We start from the raw sequence: 20,788 nt of genomic DNA on the forward strand, positions 1-20,788 counted from the left end.
GTCGTACCACAGGAAGATGGGGCAATGCAGTGTAGTGGCATCAACTTAGTGCAACAATACAATCTGCTATATGGACTGTTTAAATTTGATCATATGGGAAGCTTTCAAGGTAAATAGTTCTCTTTTCTAAATGATTTTTAAAAAAATTTTCCTTTCTGGACTCCTTGCAAGATGACTACCTGATCTAGCTAACCAAGCTTTAGTGCAAACCAGAAGCCTGATGACCATTAGAAATTGCTGGAGCCCCATTGTGATAGTTGGGGCATGTTGCTGGCATCAGCGGTACCTCCAGAGGCACCTCAACCCTGGTGCACAATCTAGTATGGGTCTCTTGCCTTGCTGGTGACAATGCATGTGCAAGTCCTTGGGTGAGGGGAGAAAAATGAGAGAGGAGCAGAATGCCTGCTGGTCAGATTGAATTTAGACCCCAAATTCTGGCCTTCAATCTGCAAGTATTTTCTCTGTCTGATATTAAACTGTAGGTAAGGAACTTAATTCATTCCATATTTGGAATATGGAAATGACAGTTGCAGATCAGGTTTTATCTCTGATCAATGTTTAGTGCACTGTTCTAAGTTGGAACAGCAATGAGGACACGTGCATTATAACTGAATACTCTTCAATCGCACTACATTGACTGAAAAGTGCTCTGGAACATCTGAGGTTGTGAAAGGTACTATATAAATGCTTATAATTGGTATTAGCATCTTGAGCTATGGAGGAGAAGATTAGCTAACATTTATGTTGCTGATTGCTATCAAGTGACTTATTGGGAAAGCATGTTGGGCAAAGACTGGACTGGATCTGGCAATTCAAGGGATCAGACAGCCAAACTCAGAGGGTGGAAGTCAGCTTGACTTTTGAGCCAGAAAGTTGTGGGTTTAGAAATCCTACCTCAGGAGTTGAACATAGTATCTGGGTTGACATTTCACTGCCATGCTAAGAGAGTGCTAGGCTGTTGGACATGTCAGCATTTGGGTGTGCTGCGAAACCAAGGTATCAAATGCCTGCTTAGGTGGCCTTTCAAAATCCTGTGGCACTCTTCACAGGATCTTTGGTGTCCTGCTCCTTATTCAAACATTAAAACCAAATGGTCATTCATTTAATTACTTGCATGGGTAATTGCTGCACCTTTTACCAAATGGTAATAGTAATTGCATTTTGGAGTAACTAATTGTATGAGATGCATTTTGGAATATACTGGAAGAGATGATAAGGTATTATACAAATGCAAAACTCTTTGATTTTCTTCTGAAAAGTGACAAGAGCAGGATACAGGCTCCTTTTTGCACTTAGCATGTTATCATTTAGTACTTCTGTTAATGCCTACTAAAATAGGGTCTAAGAAATTTAATTGAAACTCATTAAGCATTCATGCTATTAAGGCGCAATGTGCAATTTCATCATGTGTCATGTTGTTAAACTGCTGGGAGTGTATATTGTTAAGCAGTAGTCATTGAGTTCTTTAGAGATATCCTCAGAGCTGGTTGCATTGCATTAATGATTATCCACTTGGCTGCTTTAATAACATCCTATAAATATAGTAACGCTTTTTATTTATGGTGTGTTTTCAGGAACTGTACACCACATGTTATGTTCTCCCAATGGAATATTTAGCAGGATCATTCATAACTATAAAGATGTGGATTTGCTGCTGAGGAACTGTTCACTAAGTGTCCATTTTGTAGGGTTTCAGAAAATACAAATGTGGACTGATTCTTTGATTCAACATCTATCATGTTCCAGCAGCCTTCATACATTTTACGGTATTATATTTGTTAAGACCAGAATGGGAGGAATGTGCAATTTCCGTAGCCCCACTACTCCACTGGTTGCATCATGAGTGTAAATTTTAATTCACTTACCAAAAATGGCCAGTTGTTTACTTTCGCTACTGCTAGAACCAGGCTTCTTTCAATAAACTCAGAATAATTGATTTATTATGAAACAAAACTTTTTTTTAAAAGACAAGTTGCAAAACTGGGTAACATACAATTTGTAATCTGGAAGTGTACCAATTTATCCCTTTTAACACCTCAACACAAACAACAAAGGACAAGACAAATAGGGTGTCTGCAGAAGTTGGCGAAAAGGGAGCACTTTATGAAAAAGGATAAAGTTCGAAAGGTCTTAACAACGTTGATCTGGTGTTCCTGCATGCGAAGATGGATCGCTGGTCACAGTAGTTGTCTGGAAGTCCTTTCTAAAGGATCTTCAGTGAAACTTGTCTTTGTTAACTCTCACTTGTTGCAGCTTCGCAGGCTTTCAAATATAGATGAGTTATACTGAGACAAAGTTTCTCTGGCTGAAGTTGGACACCCACACTGCCCTCCAGGCCAGGCAGGGCAAGAAAGAGAGCAAGGGAGGGAGGAGCAATCTTTCTTCTCAGTTTTTTCCCAAGATGTACTCTGAGTTCAAAAAAACATTTTCAGACAGGACTCCTTCCAGCTCGGGTGTTTTTCAGCCAATCAGCAGGGGCCCACAGCCTGGAAACAGCAGCTTTTTTCCCCCACCGGCTATTAAAGCTCAAATGCAAACAGTTCTTATGTACCCAGGTCTTGCTGAAGGCATGTGATTTCTTGGAAAAAGCAGCCTGCTCAATCCACAATGAAGTTATAACCTTTTTAAAAAAAAAATCCAGGTCAGTTTCTAAGAGAGTGTCCTGATTCCATGTCCATCCAATTTTTAAAAACACTTGTAGTTCTTGGAGATTCCTAGTGTACTTGATAGCATTAAAGAGTCAATGTCTTCCTGTACATTAGATAACCATAAAGTCGATAGCTGCATATTAGAATTCCTAGGAAGTGAATTTTTAGAAAGATTATGATGTTGTCCACACAACTCTCCTTTCAGATTATGCTGCATCTGTTGGTGCAAATATCACGTGAGGTGTTTAAACAACAATAAGTTCACTTGCATCTGCATTCAGAGGTTTAGGAAGTAGGGGAAAAGCACTTGTAGATCTCTACAGATACAGTATCCAAGATCAGTATTTGCATGTAGGGATTTTTGCCATGACAGTGAAGTTGAGTGTCAAACTGATTAGTCTATCCTGTAACCTAACATGAGAGGAGTATAACCATTGAATGGTCAAGGGAGGACCAAGCAGAAGAGCATTCCTATGAAGCAAGCAAACGGAATCAAATACCATTTGTTTGGAACAATCATTTGTTCCTTTAAATTGGTTAGCTTTGCATTGTCTGCAATTATTTTGATATTCCATACATTTATTTTGTGCTATACTGGCAAATATTTTCTTGGTAATTATGGACATCTTAGCAACATATTTAAACAGCATGCAATAGCTTATAGTAAATAGCAGATAAATTATATTTGATGCTAGCTAATGTACTGTAGGTGGCACTGAAAATGCAATTTTTTTATGCACAGGCTTTGCTGCTAAGAGCCTCAACAATAAGGCATTTTAGTCAGTAGGCGTCAGTGTAGCCTGAAGTAAAATGAAGTAGTGTCGGGACACTAACAATTCCAGGGTGTTCTTACACACTCTTTTATTTTTCAATTTCCCCCTGGAGTTTTCTTCCCATGCCTTGTCTCCTGAAAATGGTCATTTCTGATGGACTAAGTGCCACAAGTGGCTCTTCATTTCATTTCCAAGTGGTCATTCATGTGGCACCTTCAGTAGTGGTTAGCAGATAGTGATCAGTGGAGAAGATCCTGTTTCAGCTCCATCTTGGGGTTATCAAGGCCACTATGTAGTGCTATCCCAGATAGTTTAGTGCCACAGTATGTGATGAATTTCACCTTGTCTCCTACTTGGGTGCTTTATCTGCTGTAGTTCATTAGCAGATTGATCACTATATTAAGAGCTTTCGAAACATGGGACCAGTGCAGTAACAAGTATATATAAAAAAAAAATGAGAAAAACCTTCAGGTCAAAATAGTTCCAAGGGTAATAAAATCTAACACATTGGATATGAACCCTCCATCTGAATGATATTAATTTTGAGCATTTTTAATTTTTATATATATTAAAAGATTAGGAATTCACAGAAGTGTGACTAAAACCCAATTACTAAGGGTTAGTATCTCATTGATCCTGAATTATACTGCACACACAATATGTAGATTTTTTTTTGGTAAAACATCTTTTGAGAACCTGTCTGCTGCCTCAATTCCTCAAATGTTGAGCTCTGTTTTAAAGTTTGTAGGAAAACAGTTTAAATAAAAACCAGTTTAAAAAATAAACTGAATCTACACTTGAGTGTAAAAATATAGGTTTGGAGGAAGTAAAGACAAAATTCTTTTGTGTGACTATAAACTTTATTTTTCTGCCCATCGCCCCATCCCTTCCTCTTTTGAATACAGCAACTTATTCTCAATAAAGTTAGACATTTTTTTGCATTTTTTCCTTTATTCTTTCATTTGTTGCCCATCTTAATTGCCCTTGAATTATGTGGCTTGCTAGGCCATTTCAGAGGGCAGTTAAGAGTCAACTAAATTGCTTTCTGGAGTCACCTGTAGGCCAGACCAGGTAAGGATGGCAGATTTCCTTCCCTATAGGGCATTAGTGAACCAGGTGGGTTTTTATGACAATCAATGATAGTTTCATTACCAAGCTTTCGCACCAAGTTTTATCAATTGAATTAAATTCCAACAACTGTGTGGTGAGATTTGAACACATGTTCCCAGAACATTACCTGGGCCCAAGATGATTTTAAATTCAGCTCAGTGTGCGATCTTTTGGATGGAATGGAGAGTATATTGCATGATGTTAATTGCTACTGGGTACGTGGACTTTCTCTTTTTTGCTCTTCCTGTTAAGTTTCTTTGCAGTACCGAGAAGCCAAGGCTACCATTCTGGATCAAAATGACATTGGCTGGAAATCATAACAGATTGCGTTAATGATGGTGTAGCAGAGAAAAATAATGCATAGATTTAGGGAAATGGAACTAGATATCTTGCAAAACCTTTGAAGCAAATTTTTATCTTAAAATTCTTATGGAGAAAATAAAAATGATGCCTATTTTAGTGTGTTCCTATTTAACCATGGTACTCAAATGAACTACAGTAATCTACTGCCTTAAGTTTTCCTAATAGGCCAATGGATGGAATGTACTGTAACTGAACAAACCTTTTTCTCTCAGCCAGATAGTAATCCACAGAATAAAATCTGAATGTGTTCAATAGGCATGGCACTTGAAAGAGAAAGAGAGGTTAATGTTTCAGCTGGGGTCCTTCATCAAAAGGAGCCTGGTGAAGAGCTGCACCTGAAATGTTCATCCACCTTTTTATTGTCAGCTACTGACTGATTTCCAGCATCACAATTTTTCTTTTTTTATCTCTCTGGTGATGAATGGAATTGAACTGATTAGAACGATGGCTGAGATTGGGGATTGAACCATGGCTGTTTCAGTCTGGGAGTCAGACGTTCTGCTGAGGAGAGGTACTGGGAAATCTAAACCAAAGGATAATTTAAAATTATGGTCTTGCTTTCTGACACTGAACAAATGTACATTTTCTGGAATTCATTCCACTTCTAAAGTTGGCATGGTGATTTGGATAGTGAAGGTGACTGTACTGGGTGCAGTGTCAAATCAATAAAATAAAAGTGAAGAAATTTTACAATAATTTGGTCAGGCCACACTTTGTACTGCATTCATTCTGGCCACTGAAACTCAAGGAGGACACCAAAGCATTGATATAGAACAGAGCCAGTAGGTTGGCCCTTACAATTAGCGAGTTGGGAATGTAGGTTAGAGAAAACCCAAACTCTTTAGCAGAGGAATGAATTAGTGCAAGCTTTTGTAGAGGTGTAAAATATAGTAAACTGAATAGAAAAGGGATATCTAAAGTAAAGAAAAATTTGCATATATATCACGCTTTGCATAACCATCAGACATCTCAAAGCCTTTTACAGCCAATGAAGTACTTTGAAGAGTGGTCATTGTTATAATGCAGGAATGGTGCCATTCAGGTTGCATAGAGCAAGCTCCCACTATCATTAGTGTGATAATGACCAGAGAGTCTGTTTTGTGTGATGTTCATTGAGGAATAAATATTGACCAGAATACCAGGGTAACTCCACTGCTCTTAATTGAAATAATGCTTAGGGATCTTTTATTTCCACCTGAGTGGGCTGAGTTGGTTTAATGTCTCATCCGAAAGATGACATCTTTGGACAGTGCAGCGCTCCCTTTATACTGCATGGAGTGTCAGCTTTGATTTTTGTGCTCAAGTTCTGGAGTGGGAATTTAACCCAGAACCTTGTGACTCACAGGAAAGAGTGCTACCAACTGAGCCTTGGCGACACTCGGAACACTGGGCAGAATTTTACATCCCGTGGTCAGGCACCTGCCCGCCCTGATCAGTCGTAAAATAGTGCGTCCTGACGTCATCGAGTGATATTTCGCTTGGGTGGAGTGAACGGGTGCCGGAGCCACGCCCGCCATTAATTAACAGGCCACTGTCAGTCTAATTGACGGTGATTTTTCGTTGCCCGTGTAATTTCGAGCTTGTCGCACAGGCAAAGTGGGCAGGTGACCAGCCAACATTTTCAAAAATTCATCCAAGGGTGGGATTAAAAACCTGTCAGTAGCATTGCCAGTGTGAGTAGTGAGGAGTTTGGTAGATAGTTTGCTGTCTGGTGACTTTTATTTGTACTTGGCAGCTTCACCTCTGTGCATTTGCAGGCCTCATTTCAGGAATCCTTGGCATCTGCAAGGCCCCCGGAGGATTCAGACTGTGTGGATCCTTCCAGGTATCAGACAGCCTTCACTTACCCTGATAATAGGGATTGTGATTTCTGCTGGTGGCACCTCCTCTGAGGAGGAAGAGAGGGGCAGAAGAGAGAGGTGGCCAGGTGTCCTAATGCAGCTTCCAGGAGAGGGACCTGTGGGAGGAGAGGTGCAGGTGCAGGGCCAGCAGGAAGTCCAAGGCGGAAGGGGCCGCAGAAGACACCGCTATCCTGCCGCCAGCATTTACTGGTGGCGATACAGACCTCAATATGTCTGAGGTGCAATGCCGAAGGAGGCTCCGCCTCTTAAGGGAGACTGTGACCTCCATTTGTCAGATGATTGGGCCTGAGATCGGCTCCAACTGTGTGGGTGGAAACCCCAGGCCACAGCAACCCTCAACCTCTATGCCTCCGGCTCTTTCCAGGGGTCAGTCGGAGTCCTGTATGGAGTCTCCCAATCAGCTTTCCATAGTTGTGTCAAGCTGGTGACAGAAGCTCTGTTCAGGCGGGTACTGACCTTTATTCTGTACCGTATGGACGAGGCCAGCCTGTCTGAGTGAGCCAGAGGCTTTGCAGCGATTGCTGGGTTCCTCCGTATCCAGGGTGCTATAGACTGTACACATGTGGCCATCAAGGCGCTAGCGGGTGAGCCTAGTGCCTTTGTCAACAGGAAGGGCTTCCACTCCATGAGCGTGCAGATAGTGTGTGACCACAGGATGCTGATTCTACAAGTCTGTGCAAGGTACCCAGGCAGCTCCCATGACACCTACATCCTCAGACACTCCCAGGTGCCGGGGCTCTTCAGTGCTCCAGCCCGACTGGATGGATGGCTGCTGGGTGACGAGAGCTATCCGTTGAAGACGTGGCTCATGACACCTCTCCGCCACCCAAGAACAAAGGCAGAGAAGCGTTACAATACACGTCATGCCTTCAGAAGGGCAGTGGTAGAGGAGACCATAGGTCTTCTCAAGAAGCTCTTCCGTTGCCTGGACCGTTCAGGGGGCGCACTACAATATCCCCAGAGCGGGTGTCACTGATGGTGGTTACATGCAGTGCTCTCCGCAATCTGGCACTGGCAAAGGGGGACCCACTGGAGGAAGAGGATCTTGACACAGCTGCACAGGCCACAGAGGATGAGCCCAGTAGTGAGTCAGAAGAGGAGCACGGTGAGGAGAATGCTGAGGGCATGGAGGCAGATCTCGGTAACCTCCAGGAGCATCTTGATCCAAAACTCCTTCAGCTAGGCTACCAGAGATCAGCTTCAACCACATGCCAGGACTGTCGCCTCCATACCCGGATGTCTGAAATGACTTTCAAGTGAACACAAGAACACTCAATTCCTATGCAATGAAGTTCAGAGCCACTTACATCCAGCATCACATGTTGGCATACACTGCACCAATAAAATAAAAAGATGAAGCATACTCAAGGCCATAACAAAAAAATCAAAATTTACCTCATCTTGACAATTCCAAACTATTTACATAAAGTTCTCTGGTCTTCGTTCCCAGACCAGTATAAATAAAGTAAACATAAATGAACATAAAAATCACCTGTGACCTGTCCCTCTTGTGCTCATGGTGCCTTTAACTTATGTTTGCGAGTGCAGCGCCTTGGTGCCTTTCATTGGCACTGGCATCGGAGGCAGCCTGCTAACTCTGCTATCCTGTTGGCCTTGATGACCTTGGCAGCCGTCCTCTGGCCAATGGAGCCTGTACTGACCCCGCCTGGGGGGAGCAGCCAGTGCTACAGCTGGCATATCCCCAGTCGCCGCAGCCTCATCAGATGCGACGGTCACAGGCAGAGGGGCGGAGGAGCTGCTGCCATCATCCAGAGCACCCTGAGAGGAGCCTGCAATGCCAATGTGAGGTCACTCTGGACTTCCCTGCTTACTATAGATGGACAGTCACCTAGCTGGGACACTGGGTGCCTCATCCATCTCCTACAGGGACACTGACCACCTGAGGCCATTGTCTGTGTGAGGCCTTGCAGGTCCGAGCGCAACCCCACGAACACCTCATTCTGTCCCTGGAGCTACCTCTCCATGAAAGCCACCACTCCCTCAATAGAGGAGGCAGTACACTGGGCCACAATGTTCAACGCAGTCCTGATACTCTGCATGGACTGCTCCACCATGGTATGGCATGCATACCCTCATGGATCACCGCCAGATCCTCTTGCACATCTGGCTGGACATCCAACATCTGCCACCTAATGGACGACTCCAGAGGCCCATCATCAGCCTTCAACTGAGCATCGTCCTGGTCCCCAGTAGTCCTTCAACTGCTAGCGCCCTGGCCGCATTCTGCCTCCGCCTGCATCTCAAGCGAGTGTGAATTGCCCTCACCAACGTGCACAAAGATACTAGCTGCCGAACTAATGCCCACCCAGGTGCTGGTCTCTGTCCTGGTGCCTGCTTCAGAGTGCGGGTGTGACAGAGGTGCAACAGAAGCTTGTTGGTCCTTCGGCGTCCACAGTGCGAATACCTGCTGGTGAATCTAAAAGAGAGAATAAGGACGTGTCATTAGTTACAGTCATCACACTGTCACTGTGCATGCCAGGCACCCTGGTGAGACAATGGAGATCTGCATCATGGTGCCATCATCTTTCAATTATCAATTATGAATCGCGGCTCACATCAATGAAGACACTACATTAGAATGGTTGTGTAATCAGAAACTTTCACCTCTGTGCACTGCACTCTTGCCTTCATCTGGCACCCCTGCCTCTTCACGCCTGGTTGCACATGGAACGTGCAGGCTCTCGAGCTCAGTGCGTCTTGCTCGAACCTGTTGAGCAGCAGGACGTTGGGCTGCCCTCTGCCTGTATGTGCCCTCTCTGCCTGGTTATGGCTTGTCTTCTCCTGAAAGAACAGAGGAGCATTGATTAGTTCATTCCCTACCTGGAGCGCCATTGCAGCCTGACCAACCCCAGCTGAGGAACACCTCCCAGGGCACATCAGAGTCGTGGCCCTTGAGCCACAAGGCCAAGCAGCCAGGGCTCAACCCCTTGGCCAGCTCTGGCATGATTGACAGTTGGCACTCAGACTCTAGCACTTGTGAGGCCCATAGGGTGATGGCTACACCTTAATACTTCTGACACTGACCCATGCCAACGTGGTACTTGCCCTTCCTGAGCTCAGCAGGTCATTAAAGTGTTTCTGGCATTGCACCAGGAGCGCCACACCATGTCATGGCTGCTCACCATTGCTGCCACCTCTTCCTATGCCCTCTTTGTGAGGTGTGGTGGCCTCCTCCTCCTCCCATCTCTGGGAACAAGGATGTCCCTCCTGGCAGCCACGTCCTCCAGGAGGATGTCGAGGCACTCGTCGGAAAAGCGGGGGACCGAGTGCCCACCCGACTTGCCTTACTGCCAGCTGCACTCGACTCCATTGGGAACGCTGAGCACACATCCTTCCGTGGCAGCCTTCCAGGGGCTACCTGGGCTGTTTTAAATCGGCTGCCGGATTGCCATTCCCTGCCAGTGCAGAGCCGCATTTCATGCTGTGTAGGACTTAATTGGCCCGTCAGCATGAAATCGCAGTCTAGAGCCGATTGTGGGCAGCAGGCCGTTTCCCAGTCGCTCCTGGGCCTCCCTGCCGTGCTCACCCGACGACCTCAAAATCCTACCCACTGTCTCAGGTTAAACTCTGATTTGTAAGACAAATATAAATTGAGAAAAGACCAGTTCCAAAAGGATACCGGGAGCACTTCTTCACCACCCAGAATGGTCGTCCGAGTATGTTAGTGGTGGCAAAGAATCGGGAATCACTCAGCATCTGGTTAGTTAGCGTGACTGGGAAGAGGGAACTGTAGCTTACATTGAAGCATTAAAACTTGGTGGACTAAATGAGTGTATTCATCTAGGTTTATGTTTGCGACTTGTGAAGTCCATATATTTAAATTCAGCATGAAACAGTAGCAAGCTGGGAGAGAAAAGCTCTCATCGCTGAGCATACTGTTAATTTGATGGTTAAATTCGTTTGCCTCAGTACTGAAACATTGTATTTTGGTACTGATCAGATTCTAGCAAAGAATTTTCAAAAATAACTTTACACTTTTAGAAAAATTTGCATTACTTCTAATTGGTACCATATGGCCAGTTGAATATTTCATAGACTCCAAGGGAATTTTTTGCTGGTGGAACTGGAGTGCATGTTGTGGTATCTGGTTAATTTCAGTTTATCTTTGTTGTAAAATGAAATAGGAGTTAGCTGTTTCTTTATATTAAACTGCTACCATGATAATTTGTTCCAGATAGGTTGAGTCTTGTTTCATAGGAAGGTGTATGCAGAAACTTGTGCTCCAAAGAGTGATCGAGTACAAATCATCACATATATGTTCTGCATAAATGCTTGAATTTGGATGAGTTTTAAAATGAGCAACATTTGAACATGGGGTTAGGCAGTGCTTTGGTTTTATGGAACACTGGTTTATAATGGAATAGTACTGGATTGCAGTGGCATACTGTACAGTGGTGACCTTGTGATCCCAACCTCAATGTCTCCCTGCACTCCAGAAAAAAAGTCAAATAAGCGTACCATGGCATGTGCTGTTGTACCAACTGTTGACTGGTTAGGCCTGGGATTAGTTGTATAAAGAGGAGCCAGCCTGAGGTGATAGTTTGGTCCTCCCATAATTGAGAGAGGTTTGACTGCACAGGAGAAACGGCACATGAACTTTCAATATAACATTGTACCTTTCAAAAAAAAACAGTTGAGGCTCCTATCTTAATGATTGATGCATGTGCCAGATGATGCGACTCACATCTTTATTCTACTGGTGCAAAGTTCTTAGCTTATATAAGTTTTCTTTGTGTATCTTTTTGAACATTTAAACTTAATTTTGCAGCAGACCACAGCTATATCACAGAGCCTAAAGCCAAGCAACCTACCACTGAGAGATAGTTGCACATCTGTCGCCTAAATGCAAAGTCAAATCTGCTTCAAATTGACAAACAGTGTGTTATATACGTGGACTGTAAAAGGTATACAGCTGATAGAAACAGAAGTAACTATGCAGATGTACTGTTGGTCATATCAAACTAACAAAAATATATTGGGATTGGGCAGAGGCAACAATTTTACTACTACTTGAGCAGTAACCAGAAGTCCATTTAAAATTGACCCCATAAGATCATAAATCAGCAATTTGAAAAGTGTCCCATCACCTTGACTCCAACAAACTCAGTTATGAGTTACATGGGCAAAACCTGGACAACATACAGCCTTAGGCTGATAAGTGGCAAATAACATTCGTGCCACACAAGCGCCAAGCAATGACCATCGCCAACAAAAGAGAATCTAACCATCAACATTCTGGGAGTCACCATTGACCGGAAACTTAACTGTATCAGCCATATAAATACTGGCTGCAAGAGCAGATCAGAGACTGGAAATCTGGCAGTGAGTAACTCACCTCCTGACTCCCAAAAGCCTGTCCACCATCTACAAGGCACAAGTCAGGAGTATGATGGAATATTCTCCACTTTTCTGGATGAGTGCAGCTCCAACAACACTCCAGAAGCTTGACACCATCCAAGACCAAGCAGCCCGCTTGACTGACACCCGAATCCATCACCATAAACATTTACTCCACCATATGTACATAGTGCCAGCAGAGTGCATCATAATCAAGATGCACTGCAGCAACTCACCAAGCCTCCTTTGACAGCACCTTCCAAATCTTGAACCTCTACCACCCAGAAGGATAAGGGCAGCAGAAGCATGGGAACACCATCACCTGCAAGTTACACATCAGACCCCACACCATCCTGTCTTGGAACTATATCACCGTTTCTTTACTATTGATGTGTCGAAATCCTGGAATTCCTTCCCTACAGCAATGTGGGTGTACCTACACCACATGGCCCGTAGCAGTTTGAGGTGTCTCATCACCACCTTTCCGAGGGCAATTAGGAGTGGGCAACAAATGCTGGACTTGCCAGTGATATTCAGCTCATGAATTAATAAAAAAAATTTACAACTGTCTTCAGCCTGCTCACTGTTTAACCAGTCCTGCCAGGTTTACCTAATGAGCTGAGCAGTGAATGAAACTTAATTTTTATTTAGTTAAAATAACATGTGGTTCTAATTATAGGTGCATCACAAGTTCCCATTCGTTCCAGGGAACTTTGGCCACCTGGAAGTAAGCAAAGATGGAATAGCACTGGGCAGGAATAGAGCAACCACGGACTGTAAGTCCACTCACCCAATTTTACTCCCTTTCGTACACCATTCCCGCATGTCAAGAGGGTGGGATAAACATCAGCCCCACAGTTACGGAATGTGATTGGTGAACTTTGTGATTGTATAACACTGACATCATTTAGGTTATTTTAAGTGTGACAGCAGCCTAATATTGCTGTGGTGCCGTCACCTGTCCTGTTAAGTAGGACTCCATTTATTGTTGAGTGACAACAAAATTGTGCTGCTGTCATGAAAATATTGATCTTAAGTGGTGCTGAATACTGAGGAAGGACTTGGGCGTAATGGTTCTGGTGGATGAATTATTAACTGGAATAGTACAGGGGTTCTCAACCTTTTTGCATTTGAGCACCCCTACCCCTACAGTGTTGCAAAAATTCCAGGCCCACTTTATCACAATTACTTTTCCATACATAGGTTTATTGTACAGTTAAGCACGTGTATTATCATAATTATTTTACTGTGGAATTAAATGGGACCAACGCTCGGGGTTTGAAATTACAGCGCTTTCATCCACAATCAACTTGAAATAAACCTGCTGGATCAGAGATAATGGAAACAATTGCTTCCTGTGCAGGACTAAGTACTAAGCACTGATAGGATTTTTTTTCTGGCAACTCCTGCCTGCATGAGGCATTGCTGCCTTGCCTTTGTGACAATCGATCAGATCAGCCATGATCTTATTGAATGGCAGAGCCGGCTCAAGGGGCCAAGTGGCCTACTCCTGCTCCTAATTCGTATGTACGTCTGTAACACACAGGATTTGCGGGAGCTCCCAGTGTGGCAAATGTACCTGCCAGGATACTTAGTCATAATTTGATCAGGCAGAGTCAATATGGCTTTGTGAAAGGGAAACCAGTTTTCACTAATTTCTTAGAGTTTTTTTGAGGAAGTAATAAGTAAGGTGAATAAAGGGGAACCTGTAGATGTGGTGTACTTGGGTTTCTGAGAAGGCATTTGATAAAGTGCCACATTAAAGATTACAAGGTAAGGTACAAGGTAAGGTTACATGATATACGGGGTAACATATTAGCATGGATAAAGGATTGGTTAGCTAACAGGCAGCAGAGAATAGGATTTAATGGGTTTGCTGGCCGTAACTAGTGGAGTGTCACAAGGTTCAGTGCTGGGGCCTCAACTATTTACAATCTACATCAATGACTTGAATGAAGGGACCGAAAGTATGGTAGCTTAATTTGCTGACGACACCAAGATAGGTAGGAAAGTAAATTTCAAGAGGAAGTAAACGGTCTGCAAAGGGATTTAGACAGATTAAGTGAGTGGGCAAAAACTTGGCACATGGAATATAATATGAGAAAATATGAACTTGTCCAATTTGACAAGAAGAACATAAATGCAGAATACTATTTAAATGGAAAGAGATTGTAAAACTCGGTGGTATGGAGGGACCTGGGTGTCCTGGTACATGAATCACAAGAGTTAGTAAGTAAGTACAGCAAATGATTAGAAAGGCAAATGGAATGTTGGTGTTTATTGCAAGGGGGATGGAATATAAAAGTAGGGAAGTTTTACTGCAGCGATACAGTGCCTTTGTGAGACCACATCTCGAGTTTTGGTCTCCTTTTTTGAACAAAGATATAATTGTGTTAGAGGCAGTTCAGAGAAGGTTCACTTGTTATTCCTGGGATGAGGCATAGAGGTCTACAGCACAGAAGAAGGCCCTTCGGCCCATCGAGTCCACACCGGTCAAACAAGTACCTAACTAAATGAAGGGCTTATCATGAAGAAAGGTTGAACAGATTGGGCCTGTACCCATTAGAAGAATGAGGGTTGAACCTTATTGAAACATATAAAACCTTGAAAGGACTTGATAGGGTATATAATGGGAGGATGTTTCCACTTGTGAGGAGACTAGAACTAGGGGACACATCTTAAGAATAAGAGATCTCACATTTAAGATGGAGATCTTGAGATTTTTTTCTGAGCGTTGTTAGTATGTGAAATTCTCTTCCCAAGAAAGCAGTGAAGGATGGGTGGTCATTAAATTTATTCAAGGCAGAGTTATACAGATTTTTGATTGACAAGAGAGTCGATGGTTCGGTGAGCAGACAGGAAGGTGGGGTTGAGACTACAACCAGATCCACCATGATATTCTTGAATGACAGAGCAGGCTCAGAGGGCTGAATGGCCTACTCCTGCTCCTAAGTCCTGTGTTTGGGTGCTGAACTTTTTCTGCCTGGTAGTCTTCAAGTGTTGAGGAAATTATAAATGTGTGTGCCTCAGGGATCCACAAAATATATGCAACAACAAGAAGTACCATTCCATCATTATGCAGGCAGATTTGGACTACAGATTTGTCATCCTGCATGTTAATAGGCAATATCCAGGCATGAGCAATGATATTTTTATTCTGCAGCAGTTAACAATGCTTGCATTATTTGACGAGCTGTCAGGTAGCTAGACAATCCTTTGAAGCCATGGATGATAACCCAGTTAAAAACAAGGGCAGAATACAGATACAGTTTGGTCAATGCCACTGTCTTGAGTTTTTATGCAATAAACTACAGTAATGTTGAAGCAATGATTTTTGGTCAGAGTTAGATTTTAAGGAGCTTCTTAGAGGAGGAAAGAGAAGAAGAGAAGCATGTAGAGTTTTAGGGAAGTAATTCCAGAGTTTGGGCCCTTAGCAGCTGAGAAGAAGGCCACCAATGTGGAGCAGTTAAAATTCAGGATGCTCAAGAGGTCAGAATTGGAGGAGTGCAGACATACCTGAGGGTTATAGGGCTAGAGGAGATCACAGAGCTGGAGAGGGGTGAGGCCATGAAGGGATTTGAACAGATAGATAAGAATTTTATGTTGGGGAACAGCCAGCCAATTTAAGTCAGCAAGCATGAATGGGAGTGAACATATGATATGGGCAGCAGAGTTTGCATGAACTGATAAATATATTTTCTTAAGAGCTTGTACAATGTTGAAATTCAGAATCACAGAAGTCTAGAAAAACTGAAGCCATTTTTCTTAATGTCTCAGCACGAACGCAACATGCTGAATGACCTCCTCCTGTGCTGAAACCGTTCTCTGATTGTTACACTGGGACAAAGTGGGTATCTGGAGTTAGGCCACAAACCGGCCACAATATTATTGAATGATGGAGCACACTCAAGGGGCTAAATAGTCTTTCCTATGTTCCTGTGGTAGGGAAGAAATTGGGCGGGTTATTGTTTGGTTGTGTCCTTGTCACTTACTGTCATTTTGAGGATTTTCTGCCAGAAGTGACATCAAGTGAAAACATGGGCAGGTGTACTCGACTCAAATGATGGGATGATATCTGCCAGGAAAGCTAAACCTTTGTGACCAGCATAATAATGGATTCCTTTCACCTCGTAAAAGCCAAAGAAGGATGAGAACGATGAACATACAGTAAAATCTTGATGAGTCAAATTCCAGGGGATCTGCCCACAAATTCATGTTAAACTGAGCTTCGTGATAGTTGAGGAATGGTGGTACTTGTTGTTGCATGTATTATGTGGATCCCTGAGACACACAGATTTATAATTTCCTCAACACTTGAAGACTACCAGGCAGAAAAAGTTCGGCACCCAAACATAGGACTTAGGAGCAGGAGAAGGCCATTCAGCCCTTCGAGTCTGCTCTGCCATTCAATAAGATCATGGTGGATCTAGTTGTAGTCTCAACTCCACTTCCCTGTCTGCCCCCCCCTGAACTATCGACTCCCTTTACCACTTGAATGCATCCCTGTGTAACCCATCATGCCTGCAAACATGGTCTGTGCCAACAACAATGGATTCAGATGCTAACTGAAAACACAGTAAAGCAAAATGTGTGAAAAAGCCTTTATACAATTTGTTCATGCCTTACAAATAGCCTAACCTTGTAAAAGGCCAGAGCTTTGCTTTTAAAAATGCCGGAGTTGGCTTTGGAAAAACATGGTAATCTCTTTCTGCTTAGTGTGCCTTTTCTTGAATTGGTTGAGCCATTTGTTGCTACAGGTGAACTCCATGTGACCCAGCTCCTTTGTTAGGGAGACTCCCCTTTCCTGCAGGATTGGACCAGAGATGGGAAAATCTATGCTTTGACTGCCTTAAACAACTTGAGCAGTGTTTCCTCAACATCGTGGGATAGGCAGCTGCTCTCATCCTCTTCCTTGCTGAAGAGATTGCCTGCTTGTCGAACTGTTCAAAGATGTTTCATAATGGACAAACTCTAGTGGAATCACCCACTCCTTCATGATGTCCGCTTTCTGTTTTATGCCACAGTTTTCCACTTGCTGTATCAACTTCACCTTCTCTCTGATCAACAACACTTTTAACTTTCTCTCAGGTTTAGCCATACTCATAGGTTTTGCACACCCTTTCACAGGGAGATCTCAATGTCCAAAGATGGCTTGCCCAGCACTCCATGATTTTGCACTCATGTGTGGCCTAACTCTGCTCTGATCGGTTGGCATGGTTATTTGACAAGCTTAGGCAGGTTTGGCTAATCCTAAGTTACAAGTGCAGAATTTCGGCTTATCACAGGCACCGCTCTATGAGATTTGCTATTCTGCTGGCGAGACTGGTTGACGACTTCAACATGACTGGAATTTCGTGCCATCCAAGTTGACTCATCGTGATTTCGCTGTATTTGTACCTTTGTGTCCCATGCTGAAATAGAAAATAAGATTAAAGGCAGCATCTAGAAAGAACATGGTGACTCTGAAGGAAACATTTATGGACCAAAGGGAGGGTAAGCATTTAAATGCAGGGATGAAAAAGTTCTGCTATTTGGTGGAATCCAACTTTTGGATGATGGTATTCCACCTTTTTATTTTTTGCTCTGACCTCTGCCTCACCTCAGCCACTGCCACCTTCACGGCCAAAGCTGGGAGGAGAGAATCTCAGAAAGCCTGGAAAATCTCTGCCAGTAAGGAGGCCCAGAGGAGCCGTCACTCAGCCTCATGCTTGGATCCAGCTGCCGCCACTCAGCCTCATGCCAGCCCAGATCCAGCTGCCATCCAAGTCTGCAGCTCGAGCCACTCCTGCAGAATTGCAGGGCACTAGTTTGGTCTCCTTCACTTCTAGTGATGCTGTATTAAGCCACCAATAAGTTACCTGTTAACCAGGAGCAGGAATGTTGAGCGAGGTGAATGCTGTGTCACTGTGTGGGGCAAGCTCAGCTCAGGTACAGGGTCGGCCATGCAGACTCTGAACATAAGAGTTAGGATCAGGAAGATGCCATTCAGCAGGAGTGAGAGAAGGGTGGAGGGCAGAGATATTTAGTGGGGGCGGGGGGGAAAGGGGTTTTTGTTTCTAACTCCACTTTGTACTTACTCCCAAACCTGGCTGTCCTCCCACATTGGATTGGACATGGCACTTGCCATGGTGCTTACACTGCATTTTAAAAAATGTATTCTTCCACGGGATGTGGGTGTCACTGGCTAGGCCTGCTTTTATTGTCCAACCCTAATTGTCCTTGAGAAGGTGGCGGTGAGTCGCCTTCTTGAACCGCTGCAGAGTCCTCCCGCAGTGCTGTTAGGAAAAGAGTTACAGGATTTTGACTTAGCGACAGTGAAGGAATGGCAATATAGCGCTGCGACCACACGAAACCCCTTCCTACCTCCCATCCCACCCCCGCTCCCTCTTCCCATCCCCCTTCCCCCCCACCCCACCAACCTGAAGTGTAACAACAAGCCACAAAATCCTGAAGCCTCCCTGGGCTAGCGAAGCTAATGTTACTCTCAGTGATAGTCAAAGATTTGTCAGTCCAAAGATACCAGTTTATAGTGATTACCGGATGAACAAAACAAGTATGTAGATCAGACCACCCAGTTACTCTTGCGGGGACTGTGGTCAGATAAGGATATTTTTTCCCATGATCTTGCTGATTTCTCTTTTGATTTATCTTGTTGATAAAGTATTTTGTCCTGAGCAACTGTAGTTTGAGAAAACATTTTTTAAGCAAATTGACTAGAAATTGTCTTTAACCCCCAGCAAACATACAGATGAAAATACTCTGTTATAATCAAAACAGCTTTACTCTCAATGTAGACAGGATGTACTCTTGGATGAATTTGTGGGGACTGAGATTTTTCCTTCAGTTGTTTCAATGATTAATGTGCATGTTAATATTTACAGTTTACAATATATAATTGACAATGTTTACATCATTGAGATAAAAATTCATGGTCAAGGACTTGGTCTACCTGACAAGGTATCTCCCTTAGGAATGTGATGACTACTTGTTTACCCCACCAGTAAAAACTGAGCTTGGTGAAATATTTGCTTTTCAGTACAGATCGTAAAAAGTGCTATAATTTTCTGGCTTTCATGCTGCACTGACTTTGCTGCTTTTTGCAATAATGTGTATGTGATTCCAAGTCGCAAGCGATTTTTAGCCCTTTTTGCCTTCAGCCACTAATTTTCAGACTTTTTTGTCTTTGGCCACTTTGATCCCAGTAAACGGCTATGTAATCTGCTGCATTTAATCGATTGTATTAAGACAGAGTGGCAGCTTCAAATTTCGAGACAAAAAGCATTTTTACTGATCTTGAGCTGGCACCGCCGGTTACATTGCGGCAAGATACCACAGTAGCCTCCTTCACCCTGCCCACCCCCTCAACCCAAGCTGAGGCAGACAATGAAATTAGCCCATATTACATCCCATTTGAAGATCCAACATTACAGCGAGGAGAGAAATTTAAACCGGTATTGTTGGGTTTACACAGCATGAACTGTCTGTCGCTCTGAAGTTGAGGAGACCGTTTTCTTCCTCTTTTTCAGCTTCACTTGCTATCTTTTCATTGAACTTTTCTATCTTACAAATATCATTTTTCTTTCCATACTAAGTTTATATTTCCAGCAGTTTCATCCCTCCCTGCCTTGTTTGTTTCAAATTCACCATTTCTGCCGATTTGTTGATATCTCCTGACTCTCTTCCTGCCATGTTTTTATTCGTAAGGAGCTTCATGGCAGTCAAGTTGGCTTTAAGTCCACTGGCAGGCAGCACTGCTAAAGGGAGGATAATGGGGGAAATTGACTCAACATGAAATACATCAAATTAGTCTTGAACATTTGAACTTAGAGCACATCGCTATATGTGGAATCCACAAAAAAGTTTGAATAATTCATGCTCAAAGCTTTTTAAATTTTTACAGTAAATTCATTACTTCTGCACTCCAAGTGGGAAATAATAGCCGAAGGGAGAGTGGATCAGGGATGGTGCTGAATACTTCAGTAATTGCTTAACCTGCACTTCCATTGCGTATATCTCACTCAATGCGGGTACACAATCACTCAATAGGCCTTTGTAAGTACATCTTGGAATTATCATACATTTGGCACTTTTTTGAGCAGTATGGTATCAAAAATAATGAAAAAGTGAAAATCTGAAATAAAAGTACAAAATGTCGAAGTGGATGACAAGTGGCATCTTAAAAGAGAACAATCCACTTTGTATTTGGTTAAAGGTTCCTTTCTTTTTTGGAATTATTTTCTCTGTTTCTCACAAAGTTTTCAATCTCTCTACTAGGATGGAACATGTATTAGACCAGCCTTTTCTAGATCATGGAATATTCGTAGTGCTGCTGGCTGTGACTCAGTTGGTAGCACTCTCGCCTCTGAATCAGAAGGACACAGAGGTCCAGGACTTGATCACAAAAATTAATGCTGATGCTCCCGTGCAGTAAGGAGGGAATGCTGCACTGTTAGAAATGCTTCTTTCAGATGAGATGTTAAACCAACTCTGTTTTCCCTATCAGGGGGATGTAAAAGATCTCATGGCATTATTTTGAAGAAGAACAGGAGAGTTATCCCTGATGCCCTGACCAATATTTATCCCTCAATCAGCATCAGAAAAATATTATCTGGTCATTAGCACATTGCTGTTTGTGGGAGCTTGCTGGTTGCAAATTGAGTGCCATGTTTCTTAC

At 43.2% G+C, this 20,788-nt stretch overlaps 1 protein-coding gene across 1 annotated transcript in view; it reads left to right on the forward strand.

Annotated features, from left to right (window-relative positions):
- cacul1 (CDK2 associated cullin domain 1) overlaps positions 1-20,788 on the forward strand; it is a 103,851-nt gene that overhangs the window by 36,184 nt on the left and 46,879 nt on the right. The window lies entirely within an intron of this gene.

The sequence above is a fragment of the Carcharodon carcharias genome, chromosome 17 (assembly GCF_017639515.1).
Source record: "Carcharodon carcharias isolate sCarCar2 chromosome 17, sCarCar2.pri, whole genome shotgun sequence".
NCBI classification, from domain to species: domain Eukaryota; kingdom Metazoa; phylum Chordata; class Chondrichthyes; order Lamniformes; family Lamnidae; genus Carcharodon; species Carcharodon carcharias.